The following is a 14,343-nucleotide window of genomic DNA, read 5'->3' as shown; positions in this document are numbered from 1 at the left end:
GTAAGTCTGAGGGTGTAAATCTCTCTTTTATTTATTGTTATTTACCTTTTGTATCATCACTTGTCAGGTTTATGTCGAAAACACCTCTTAAAATCGATTTCTAAAACCGTGCTTTAAAACCTCTCTTTTACGGATTTCCTGTGACACCCCTCGATGAGGCATCAAAAGAACTATTAAATCTAAGCGGAAAATAAGGGATTTTTAAAACCTTTAAAGTTTAAAGTGTGAAATTCACCATAAGTGATCAAACGAAAATGAAAAGTAAAATGAATAAGTTTTACAATTAAAAACGAAGTGCGTTGGGTAAAAGATATCCCACGAATAAACACAAGTCTAACGATAGGTGAGTCTAAGCAAACTATAACTAAGGTCCAAGGTTCAACGTTCTCGCTAGCTCACACGTCTTCCCCATAATCTGCATCACAAACCTGTCATTCATGTAAACATGAACGCCACAGTCAGTGGGGAGTAACTCAGGGTTCTCCCAGCCACAATATGACAAAATGCACATAAGCAAGAACTTAATTAAACATATTGATCATGCATCATACTTGAATAATATGAACAAGGGAATATAAACGATAATCATAATGAGATAGGCACATTGCATTCTTAATGAGATAGGCATGGTACATTATATTAAACATGCATTCAAGGTGACCAAAACATGGATATGAGATTAGGCATCGAATCATATGAAGAAGGTAAACAACGGATCAATTGAATAGAAAATACATGGATGGAAACCAATAGCCATTACTTGAAAACCTCTTAACAACCATAGCACGGGACGTGGCTACTAATGTCACATTCATACTTATGGCTAGCATCTCACCATAAGAACGGATAGGAACATCGATCCCGGCGATCATATCGCAACTAGGGGCTTGCATCTCACCACTAGTATCCGATAGGACCAAGACTCTCACAAACAATCATAGAAGACGTGCACTCTCGTATATAAGAACACGCCAATGATCGTAACAAGCAAGACATTTACAAAGGATTGACTCAAAACAAGACAAACCCCTAGACTCCAACCTCCTGGTAGGACGACGATCATAATACGGTCCTAGTCTAAATCTGGCCAGACTCTCGGGATGGACGACACCCGATTCGACATACAATCCCAAATCGTATCCAAGACTCGATCCATGACACCTAGCCGTGCCCCAAGGTCGAGTAACCCCAAATCGGAACAATGGTACCTAGCCGTACCCCAAAGTCCGAAGAGGCGGAAGGAAGATAGCCCAACTCGGAAACAATGGCACCTAATCGTGACCCAATGTCCGAGGGCAAACAAATAAGGAATGTCGAGTAGTCACACAATGTAAATCGTCACACTCCGGTCACAAATACGAGTAACAACAATAATTCGCATTATCATAACATAAACAAATCCTAAATTGACCATTTACCAATCATAAGAAGGATGCGTAATTAAATAAATGATTAATAGAAGTTATAAGTGAAGAGAAACCATAAGAGAACTCCCAGTAGGGTGGGGACCAAACCCGCGCCATTTATGAGCATTGGAACAAAGAGTAAGAAGCATATGAAGTAAATCGTGCAACATAACGTATAAAAACACTTAACTTAACCAAGTAGATGGTCACTTGATAAGAAAACAACCTTAAAATGAATGTTGTCCACAATGAGTCAAGCTCAAACTTTACAAACATTTAAAATGTCACTTTCGTAAATTGTCTGTCAAGGATGAGCTTCGGCTCATTTGCACCAGAATTTAAATAACACCATTATAATGAAGGAATTCAACCAACACACCACCAATTTTACCCAAAGTTGCTTCAACATAATTGTTGGACACATAATCAACCTCGAAGTAACAATTATACAATTAAAAACAAGAATCCACAACATACAACATTCATAAATTACTCCATGTTCATGAATAAGACTTAATAAGGTAAACTCAACATAAAGATTCCATCTTTTTCACTCAAAAGCTTAGATCTCAACATACCCACATACTAAATTCACCATTTAAGACATATTTCAAAACAACCATACTACCAACTTCATCATTTACAATATTAATCCAATAAATAATCTCATGACACAATTAAACATGTCAACTAAGCATGATTAAGACGGATTTTTCTCTAATTAACATATGTAAACAACCCATTTAATCCAATTGAACAAACATGTGACAAAAGACTAGAAATTCCTCAAACAACCATAAGACGGTTTCACAAACCAATTTATCTAACAATGAACATGTGAAACATGTAAAGATTCATACTTTAACAAACACAAGAATAAACCACAACATATAAACACATTAAATTGACATAATGTCGAGTAACCCATCACCGTTACCTTTTAGCTCTTTAATCCACAATAGAATCGTCTACCTTTCAAGAATCCACTTCCGGGTCAACTAAACTTTCTCCTAAACATAAGAAAACACAAAATAAGACTAAGAATCGAAACTAGAAAAAGGTTACCAAGTGTAAAATGGTTCGACAGCTCTTTATAAGGAGGAAAGTCGGACTCTTTCTTACCTAGAAAGATGGAGGGCGATTAGAGGGAGAGATAGGCGCGAAAATCACTTGATTTGGACAAGAATTGAGCAAGTTATGGAGTTTTGAAGATTTGTAAGAGAAATGTATAAAAATGGTGGTGGTTGTTGAAGATGAATGCTGAAAAATTGAGGAGGGAGGTGTGTTCTAGGGTTTCCTTCATGATATTTATGAGGAGGAAAGAGTAGTATGTGAGCCCATTAGTCATACTAGGCCCAACATGCAAGATTGAGTCGATATGCACTAGAAATTACGTCTCAAGCCCACTACAACTCAAGACGGGAAATATTATTATTATTATCATTATTATCCGACCAAAATATTTATTTTGTATAACTTAAGCTTTAAAAATATAATATTTATAAAAATCATGTTTAATAATGTAATTAATTAAATTAAATAATTAAAAATATAAATAAGACAATAGAACGGTTAATTAAATTATAAATGTCAAAGTGGAAAATTCGCGGGTGTTACAGTCATCCCATCTTTTAAAAAGTTTCGCCCTCGAAACTTGAAGGTAGAAAAGAAGGTTATAAAAAGTAAAACTGAACTTTTAAAATCGGTAACCAAAACATTAAAAGGTTACTTGCTTGTAAGAATTAAAATTCTTTTAGAAGTTCCAAATAAAATTTTCCAACAGGACCAACTTCTCATCAAAGGAACGGAAGTGTTCTTGTTACGTATTCAAGAATATCACATTCCAAATCAAAGATATGGTCAAAAGCAAAACATTTGTATAAATCGAAAATCAAAATACTTTCAAAAACATTAATGAAGAGTTTTCAAAAGTATAAGTCTCATTCATGGAACGAAATTGCTCTTGTCGTGCACACAAGAACGCTAACTTTCCAAGTCAAAGACAAATCTAAGACAAAAGTAACTCGTCGACAAGCGTAGAACAAGTTATTAAACGTTTCAAATAACGAGTTCTAACATCCGATCGACGTCAAAATCAAAAGAAAAGGCAATTCACTCAAATTTTCTTTTGCAGAGGTCAAAATAGAAATAGAGGTTTCATTTCTAAATTCAAAAGGAAGTCAAATTCCTGAAAATATAATATTAAATTCTTGACAACGAAATCATAAGTAGATCAAAGCTAGTTAGAAATTGAGCAAAGTTAAAAGTAGCTCGGGTTTGGCAATTAAAAAAAAACAATAAAAAGAAGTCCTACTCATAGAACAAAAGGAGAACTAAATCAAATTTCCATTTTCAAACCTTTAAAATAGGTATAGTTTTGTAAGAGTAACATAAACTTTTAACAATGGATCAAAAGTGGTAGCTTGAAATGTTTAGAAATAGTACGAAATGAAGAGAACTTAGATATCATGAAAACAAGGTACGCTAAGAGGGTTCAGACTTAACCAACAAAAGAGCTATGATGAACTTCCTAGGAGAAGTGTTGAAATCGAGTCTACGAGGATATCAAAGATTGAATTTCACAAGTTACGAGTATCAAATTTAAAGGAGGAGCATGATGAAGCGAAGAAGAGAGGTATGAACGGAAATGCTCATGCTTAAGGGAGGAAGGAATTTAAACAACAAGGAAACGCCAGAAAGTCAAATCTCAAACAACAAAGTCATCCTGAACGGTAACTCATGACCACATAACTCCCAAGAATTTCCTTAAGATACTTGCACACTTTACTCCTATGCTATCCCGTGGGTCAAGTCACTCCACCGCAATTGTGATTCCATAACCCTCAAATATAAGTCATCTATAAACGATTTCCACAAAAGATCAAAACTACTAACAGAGTTACACACATAATCAACTATCGACTACTAGGAGCTCTCACTATGGTAAAATCCTTAATCAAAGGTCAAAATCTCAAGGTCTTTATATTTTCTAACACTCCAAACCAAAATCTTATTCACACCCGAATTCACAAGCATAGATGATCACATTCCCCAAATCATAAAGACCACCAACCAAAGTTAAATAGGTTTGTCATACAATTTTTCCTACCCAACTCAACTCGAGTTCCACTAATCCAATTTGACGAAATCAAGGTTCACAAAGAATCCTCAAAGAGAATCTCCCTCACTCTACAACGTAGCCAACAATGCCATCACTCCACTAAAGAAACAAGAGCAATAACTAGGTCAAGAAATGATAGGAAATTTCAAAGGGATACAAGAACATGACAAGGTGTGAGATCAAAGGAGTCAATAATAAAGGTAACTAGTTAACACCAGTAAGAGATATTAGAATTAGAGAGGTATTCAAGGCAAGGAAAATACAAGTAAACTTTTATACTTAAGAATTAAATCTAATCAAGGTATGAACGAAGGGAAGGAAGATGATTAAAGGTACGAAGGGGGATTTTGAAGGCTTAAACCATACGCTTTCTAAGACTTAAGGTTCTCTCTAACAAGGTCACGCCTATTAGGATATTGTACCATCATAACAAAACGACCAAATTCCAAAATGAGGGTCAAGGCAATTCATCTCATTCCTTATATGCAAGTCTCTCTTAAAGGATTACACCTCTATGACTGATCAAGGTAAAAATAAACGCTCGCTTAAGGGTTGATAAATTGGTTAGATTCATTGTTCACCTATCCTATCACATATTAGGATCTCCCTAAAGTAAGTCTACCACTCAAGTATAACAACATCTCTTTATCTCAAGTTCTCGACACAACCTCGATGTTTTTAAAAGCCAAAGAACGAATTAACAAAGACTCCTCCACAAAATTCTCAAGGGACAACTAATATCAAATCACATCCCCAATCTATACGGGATCATTAACATCTAAAAATGGGTTTTCTTCCAAGCTCATATCATGAGCCTTACTCCATGATTACTCCTAAGGTAACAACGCTCAACCTACTAAGCTTTCAAATCCCAAGCGTAGACAACAAAGCCAAGTTCCATAGCCTAAGTAACATATACAACTCACACTTACACAAGGAATTCCACCAATCAAATATACTCACTTTATCAAGGAACTAGGTATAAGAATCACTAAGCACGTCTCATCACACTACCTAAGCCTTTCTAACGTCACAACCTCTCAAAACTAGGGTCAAGGGTCAAACACAAACAAACTCCACAAAAGTTAAATTATTCGACCAAAGTTAACATTCCATAAAGCCAAGATGAAGGTGTACATGAGGGGTCTTATGAGAAGAAAAGGTACAAAGACAACTCCCAAGATATGGGATAAGAGTTGCGAAAGGTATAGAAGCACAAAGACAAGGGAATATGACAAGGCATTCGAAGAGAGGGAGGTATCTTCAAGACGGTAAAGACACCCTTCAAGAGAAAGAAATCCACAAGCAAGATGTGATGGAAGAAGAAACAAAAACGAAGGATAGGTCGGGTGGGTACCAAACTAGCTTCCAAGGTAAAGCAAAAGGGAGTTTAGAAAGGGAGGATGAGCATCGCGGGATAAAAGTAAGGAAAGGTGGATCAAGGATAGAAAACACACCCATAACGGTGTCGGGAGGAACGGCGGTTCCGACTTGATTCTCGACAAGAATGACTCTTCTTGGCTCGGCTTCCGGAGCATGAGGGAGAGGAGGAGGGGTAGTCTTCTTCTCGGGGCAATTCTTGAAGAGATGTCCGGGCTTCTTGCAATGGTAACACTTCAAGGGCATATCATAGCATCCAATCCCGGGGTGATAAGCTTGCCCACACTTGAAGCACTTGCGGTTCTCCCTAAGCCTATTAGTAGATGTAGGGACTTGTCCTTTTGGCTCTTGCACTATTGGCTCTTGTCCTCCATGGTCTGGTACTCTTTGTCCTTGGACTCTCGGCGCCAACCTCTCCTTGCTAGAAGACGACGAGGATGAGGGCACAAATGGCCTCTTGCCACGGCGGTTAGAGCGATGATTAACTTGAGCATTAGCATTTCGTTGATTCCGAAGAATTAGAGTAAGAGCTTCCATGATAGTATTCTCCACCTTGGTTGGTCGTACCATCTTCGCAAGACACCAAAAGAGTCAACCATGTTAGCACCTAACAAATAGCATGCACAAAGAGACTACCAACTTAGGTCCTTAATTCTACCCATCTCTCATTTAGTATTTGAGGTCAAGTTCAATTTAAATTCGGGGTACACGTGTGTGCGTCGGGAGCAACATATGCTCTGATACCAACTGTGACACCCCTCGATGAGGCATCAAAAGAACTATTAAATCTAAGCGGAAAATAAGGGATTTTTAAAACCTTTAAAGTTTAAAGTGTGAAATTCACCATAAGTGATCAAACGAAAATGAAAAGTAAAATGAATAAGTTTTACAATTAAAAACGAAGTGCGTTGGGGAAAAGATATCCCATGAATAAACACAAGTCTAACGATAGGTGAGTCTAAGCAAACTATAACTAAGGTCCAAGGTTCAACGTTCTCGCTAGCTCACACGTCTTCCCCATAATCTGCATCACAAACCTGTCATTCATGTAAACATGAACGCCACAGTCAGTGGGGAGTAACTCAGGGTTCTCCCAGCCACAATATGACAAAATGCACATAAGCAAGAACTTAATTAAACATATTGATCATGCATCATACTTGAATAATATGAACAAGGGAATATAAACGATAATCATAATGAGATAGGCACATTGCATTCTTAATGAGATAGGCATGGTACATTATATTAAACATGCATTCAAGGTGACCAAAACATGGATATGAGATTAGGCATCGAATCATATGAAGAAGGTAAACAACGGATCAATTGAATAGAAAATACATGGATGGAAACCAATAGCCATTACTTGAAAACCTCTTAACAACCATAGCACGGGACGTGGCTACTAATGTCACATTCATACTTATGGCTAGCATCTCACCATAAGAACGGATGGGAACATCGATCCCGGCGATCATATCGCAACTAGGGGCTTGCATCTCACCACTAGTATCCGATAGGACCAAGACTCTCACAAACAATCATAGAAGACGTGCACTCTCGTATATAAGAACACGCCAATGATCGTAACAAGCAAGACATTTACAAAGGATTGACTCAAAACAAGACAAACCCCTAGACTCCAACCTCCTGGTAGGACGACGATCATAATACGGTCCTAGTCTAAATCTGGCCAGACTCTCGGGATGGACGACACCCGATTCGACATACAATCCCAAATCGTATCCAAGACTCGATCCATGACACCTAGCCGTGCCCCAAGGTCGAGTAACCCCAAATCGGAACAATGGTACCTAGCCGTACCCCAAAGTCCGAAGAGGCGGAAGGAAGATAGCCCAACTCGGAAACAATGGCACCTAATCGTGACCCAATGTCCGAGGGCAAACAAATAAGGAATGTCGAGTAGTCACACAATGTAAATCGTCACACTCCGGTCACAAATACGAGTAACAACAATAATTCGCATTATCATAACATAAACAAATCCTAAATTGACCATTTACCAATCATAAGAAGGATGCGTAATTAAATAAATGATTAATAGAAGTTATAAGTGAAGAGAAACCATAAGAGAACTCCCAGTAAAGGGTGGGGACCAAACCCGCGCCATTTATGAGCATTGGAACAAAGAGTAAGAAGCATATGAAGTAAATCGTGCAACATAACGTATAAAAACACTTAACTTAACCAAGTAGATGGTCACTTGATAAGAAAACAACCTTAAAATGAATGTTGTCCACAATGAGCTGAAGCTCAAACTTTACAGCATTTAAAATGTCACTTTCCAGAAATTCTGTCAAGGATGAGCTTCGGCTCATTTGCACCAGAATTTAAATAACACCATTATAATGAAGGAATTCAACCAACACACCACCAATTTTACCCAAAGTTGCTTCAACATCATTGTTGGACACATAATCAACCTCCAAGTAACAATTATACAATTAAAAACAAGAATCCACAACATACAACATTCATAAATTACTCCATGTTCATGAATAAGACTTAATAAGGTAAACTCAACATAAAGATTCCATCTTTTTCACTCAAAAGCTTAGATCTCAACATACCCACATACTAAATTCACCATTTAAGACATATTTCAAAACAACCATACTACCAACTTCATCATTTACAATATTAATCCAATAAATAATCTCATGACACAATTAAACATGTCAACTAAGCATGATTAAGACGGATTTTTCTCTAATTAACATATGTAAACAACCCATTTAATCCAATTGAACAAACATGTGACAAAAGACTAGAAATTCCTCAAACAACCATAAGACGGTTTCACAAACCAATTTATCTAACAATGAACATGTGAAACATGTAAAGATTCATACTTTAACAAACACAAGAATAAACCACAACATATAAACACATTAAATTGACATAATGTCGAGTAACCCATCACCGTTATCTTTTAGCTCTTTAATCCACAATAGAATCGTCTACCTTTCAAGAATCCACTTCCGGGTCAACTAAACTTTCTCCTAAACATAAGAAAACACAAAATAAGACTAAGAATCGAAACTAGAAAAAGGTTACCAAGTGTAAAATGGTTCGACAGCTCTTTATAAGGAGGAAAGTCGGACTCTTTCTTACCTAGAAAGATGGAGGGCGATTAGAGGGAGAGATAGGCGCGAAAATCACTTGATTTGGACAAGAATTGAGCAAGTTATGGAGTTTTGAAGATTTGTAAGAGAAATGTATAAAAATGGTGGTGGTTGTTGAAGATGAATGCTGAAAAATTGAGGAGGGAGGTGTGTTCTAGGGTTTCCTTCATGATATTTATGAGGAGGAAAGAGTAGTATGTGAGCCCATTAGTCATAATAGGCCCAACATGCAAGATTGAGTCGATATGCACTAGAAATTACGTCTCAAGCCCACTACAACTCAAGACGGGAAATATTATTATTATTATCATTATTATCCGACCAAAATATTTATTTTGTATAACTTAAGCTTTAAAAATATAATATTTATAAAAATCATGTTTAATAATGTAATTAATTAAATTAAATAATTAAAAATATAAATAAGACAATAGAACGGTTAATTAAATTATAAATGTCAAAGTGGAAAATTCGCGGGTGTTACATTTCCAGAAGACAGACCGTCGAGAAAGGACGCAGCAACTGCTGCGCCTCTTCGTGAGGCTGCCGTAGTTCCTGCTTCCTTTCTTCTTCCTTCGTCCTCTGTAATTCGTTTGCTTTTATTTACTTCGTTTGTTTTCGTTAATTCTTTGCTAAAATCACATATTAATTTCACTTGTATTTATTGTTCATCATTAACACGTCTAATTCATCATTAAACCCGACTTAAATCCCTTATAATCTCATATTTGCGGGTTTTTGTCATTAAATTCAATCCGGGTTGTAGGAATTCGATTCGTTCATATCGGGTTTCTGGAATTCGACCGTTGATATATTCTCATCTGTCTTTTATCGTATTCGTCATTAATTTGTCGTTCATTCATCATGTCTAACCTATTTAATTCACCCATGTCACTAATCGATCGTTCATTCGTATAATTAATCTGTTTAGTTTCGTCTCATCCATGTTTTATTGCTTTTATGACCTTCATTCACATGTAAATAACCTGATAATCACTTTCATCCGAGTAAATATCGTAATTAATCATTAAATTCACCAATTAATATTAACGATTTGCAGTTCCGGGTTTACAGCCAGAACTCACCCTTGGAACAGACGCAGCAACTGCTGCGCCTCTTCCAAAGGGCGCGATCTCTGCGCGCTTTGTTCAGGTTGAGTTCTGTCTCTGAACTCCGTTGTTGCTTGACCTAGTTTAATTAGCTTACGTATTAATTGACTATTATCCGTATTATCACCTACTGATCTGTTCGTTAATTCTTTCTTTTATTCTTTTTCTCAAATTATCCGTTTTAAAGATATTTTCGACATAAATCGCTAAACCCGATGTAATTATTGTATTTTTATTATAGTTTTCTATCATTGTCTTATTTATCGCATTTGTATGTATCATTTGTATGTCTTCACATGTAATTGAGCATTAAATCCAACTTCGACCCAATTGTATGCTAAATTATGTGTCAACCGACTTAGTCTAATTCTTCACATGTTAGGATTAAAACTTGGATCTTGCATTGCATGCATATAATCGACGATATATCGAGTATAGATGATGTCCCTAATCATTAGTAGAGGCCGCTATCGAGGCGGGCGGGATTAGGTGTTCGATCAAAAGAGCTTCCTAATACGTACCCTCACCCCTTACTCCAGATCTCTGTGAACACCCGTGTTCATTGGCATCCACGAGAGTCATTCTAGAGATAGAATGCTAAGGGTAACGATTGCTTGGTGTTCATGTCTCTACTTTGTGTCTTGACATGACACGAGGTATTCGAACGGTTCCAATTTCCCATAAAAATTGGTGGCGACTCCAAACAAATGCAAACGCTTGTTCTCTTCCTCCCAAGCGCCCCCGTGGGGCCCCCGTTGTCCACACCCGCGAGTATGTACCTAACGGATGACGCTAAACAATGGTGGCGCTCGAAACATGCCGAGATCGAGGCAGGGACCATTAGACTAGAATCATGGGACGATTTCAAGCGTCTCTTCAAGGAGCGATTCTACCCGGAGAACACCGATTTCCTAGCTTGAAGGAAATTAAAGAACTTGAAACATACAGGCTCGATTCGTGATTATGTGAAAGCGTATTCGGCTTGTATGTTGGAGATAGCGGACATGACCGAGAAGGATCGGGTGTTTCAGTTTATTTATGGCTTAAAAGAGTGGGCTCAGCGAGAAATCATGCGACAGCGACCAGAGTCCCTCTCGGCTGCGATGACAGCGGGTGAAAGGCTTGTTGACTATTACACGGAGCGCGAAACCCCCCAGAAGAAAGGATTCGCTGCAACAGGCGGAAGCAACCAAAGGTTTGGAGGGACGACCTCACAAGCAAGACCTCCCTCTTCGGGTAATAGTCGGTTCCGTCCCGGAGGTGATAATAGGAGATGGGGTCCGACGAATTCTACTCCAACCTCTTCTAAAGGTAGTAATTCTGAAGCGTCGACTGCTAGGAAGCCGTTCGCGTGCTTCCTTTGTAAAGGACCACACCGAATGTCCGAGTGCCCTCACCAGGGGGAATTCAACACCCTCAAGAAGAATTTGTCCAAGATGTCGGTAGAACAGAATCCCGAGAGGATAGACTAGGATGCTGAGGGGTGCGATGATGATGAGGCCAGTGAGCAAGGAGAAATGGCTCGAATGGGAGCAGTCCACATGATGTGCTCAATGGGCAAGGGCGCTCAGCGCTCCGAGACCAAGTCCACAAAACTGATGTACGTGGAGATAAGCGTCAATGGGAAGGCTACTCGAGCTATGATAGATACGGGGGCCTCCCATAACTTCGTCACCCCCGACGAAGCGAAGAGACTCGGAATGAAGTTGAACCGAGAAGGAGGAAGCATGAAAGCTGTCAATTCTAAGGCCTTGCCGATTCAGGGTGTGGCTAGAGAAGTGGTGATCAAGATGGGTGAATGGACAGGGAAGCTCGACTTCACCAGCGTCCCGATGGATGACTTCAAAATCGTCCTCGGCATGGATTTTCTGAAGCGAACCCCGACCTTGCTGGCGCCCCACAATGGGTCTTTAATAATGATGGGATCAAAACCATGTCTTGTGAAATCTGTTGAAGCTGACCGAAAGCAAAAGGGGCCACTCCTCTCGGCAATGCAGTTGAAGATGGGACTTCAAAAGGGAGAGCCTACATACTTGTGTACCGTGTCCATGAAAGAAGACACCCTTGCTGAATGCGTGGAACCACAAGTAAAGAAGCTGCTAGAAGACAATAAGGACTTGATGCCTGATCAGTTACCTATGAGTCTGCCACCCCGACATTCGGTAGACCACCAAATTGAATTACTCCCGGGCACAAGACCTCCTGCTCGAGGGCCATATCGGATGGCGCCTCCCGAACTAGCGGAACTATGAAGACAGCTAGACGATCTGATTCGCTCGGGGTCGATACGACCTTCCAAAGCTCCCTATGGAGCCCCGGTGCTCTTCCAGAAGAAACAGGACGGTAGTCTGAGATTGTGTATCGACTACCGGGCTCTGAACAAGCTGACGGTGAGGAACCGCTACCCCATCCCATTGGTAGCGGATTTGTTCGATCAATTACAAGGCGTTGTATACTTCACCAAGCTCGACCTGAGATCTGGTTATCATCAAGTTCGAATTGCCGAAGGAGATGAGCCGAAGACTGCTTGTGTGACGAGGTATGGGTCTTTCGAATGGTTGGTCATGCCCTTTGGCTTGACGAACGCACCTGCAACGTTTTGTACGTTGATGAACCATGTTTTCCACGAGTACCTGGACAAATTCGTGGTGGTATATCTGGACGATATCGTTGTATATAGTCGCTCATTGGCTGAACATGTCAAACACTTGGAGTTGGTGTTCGCGAAGCTACGAGAGAACCACCTATTCGTGAAAAGAGAAAAATGTGAATTTGCCCAACCCGAAGTGAATTTCCTTGGTCACATAGTGGGCAAAGGCAAACTGAAGATGGATCCGAAGAAGATTGCCGCTATCAAGGACTGGGGAACCCCAACGAGTGTGTCTGAGCTCCGCTCTTTCTTGGGGCTCGCAAACTACTATCGAAGATTCATCCGAGCATACTCGAAAATTACTGCCCCGCTCACCGACTTGCTGAAGAAGGATAATAAGTGGGAGTGGTCTATCGACAAGAAGAGGGCCTTTGAGAAGCTCAAGGAAGCGGTGGTACAGGAGCCGGTCTTGGCGTTGTCGGATATCACGAAACCTTTTGAAGTTGAGACAGATGCATCTGATTACGCCCTCGGGGGGTGCTACTCCAAGAGGGTCACCCAGTGGCTTTCGAGAGCAAAAAGTTTAATGGAGCCGAGACTCGTTATGCGGTACAAGAGAAGGAACTCCTAGCTATTGTTCATTGCTTGCGGGGATGGAGGCACTATCTCTTGGGATCGAAGTTCGTTGTCAAGACTGACAATACCGCAGCATCTCACTTCTTGACTCAGCCCAAGCTGAACAACCGACAAGCTAGATGGCAAAAATTGTTGGCCGAGTTCGATGTGGAATTCGCTTACAGACCAGGAGCCGCAAACAGAGTCGCTGATGCCCTCAGCCGAAGATGTGATTTGGCCACATTGCACATGATTGCTCATTTGTCTACCACCACAGTGGCTACCGATATTCAGGCTAAGGTGAAAGAGCACCTCGACCAGGACCCGGTGGCAAGGAATCTGAAACAATTAGCCACCGAAGGGAAGACTCGCAAATTTTGGATGGAGGATGACCTCTTGTTCACGAAGGGACATCGGATCTTTGTTCCAAAAGCGGCAGGGCTGCGAAAGATTCTCTTGCAAGAGTGCCACGATACATTGTGGGCAGGTCATCCGGGATGGCAGAGAACATTATGCCTACTGAAGAGAAGCTACTACTTGCCGCAGATGAAGGATGATGTGATGGTGTACACAAAGACCTGTCTGATCTGCCAGCAAGACAAGGGAGAGAAATAGAAGTCGGGGGGGCTACTAAATCCTTTACCTGTACCAACTCGTCCATGGGAAAGTATCTCGATGGACTTCATATCTGGGTTACCGAAGGTAGGGGCTCTCAGTGTGATCCTTGTCGTTGTGGATCGCTTCTCGAAGTATGCCACATTCATTCCCCCTCCGAAGACGTGCAGTGCTGAAGAGACGGCCACGATGTTCTTTAAGAATGTTGTGAAATATTGGGGACTACCTCAAAGTATAGTCAGTGACCGCGACTCTCGCTTCACGGAACTATTTTGGGGAGAGTTGTTCCAGCTCCTGGGCTCTAAACTTCGGATGTCCTCAAGTTACCATCCTCAAACAGATGGCCAGACGGAAAGAT

General features: G+C 40.1%; 1 long non-coding RNA gene across 1 annotated transcript; it reads right to left on the bottom strand.

The window, feature by feature from the left end:
- Window positions 1-311: 311 nt before the first annotated feature.
- On the bottom strand, window positions 312-2,818 carry LOC141613832 (uncharacterized). The gene is made up of 3 exons (XR_012529284.1): window positions 2,529-2,818; window positions 2,344-2,416; window positions 312-428 (listed from the first exon to the last, which is right to left on the bottom strand). It is a non-coding gene; the product is annotated as an uncharacterized LOC141613832 (long non-coding RNA).
- Window positions 2,819-14,343: the final 11,525 nt, after the last annotated feature.

The sequence above is a fragment of the Silene latifolia genome, chromosome 11 (assembly GCF_048544455.1).
Source record: "Silene latifolia isolate original U9 population chromosome 11, ASM4854445v1, whole genome shotgun sequence".
NCBI classification, from domain to species: Eukaryota; Viridiplantae; Streptophyta; class Magnoliopsida; order Caryophyllales; family Caryophyllaceae; genus Silene; species Silene latifolia.
This window is presented reverse-complemented; position numbering and strand designations above follow the sequence as displayed.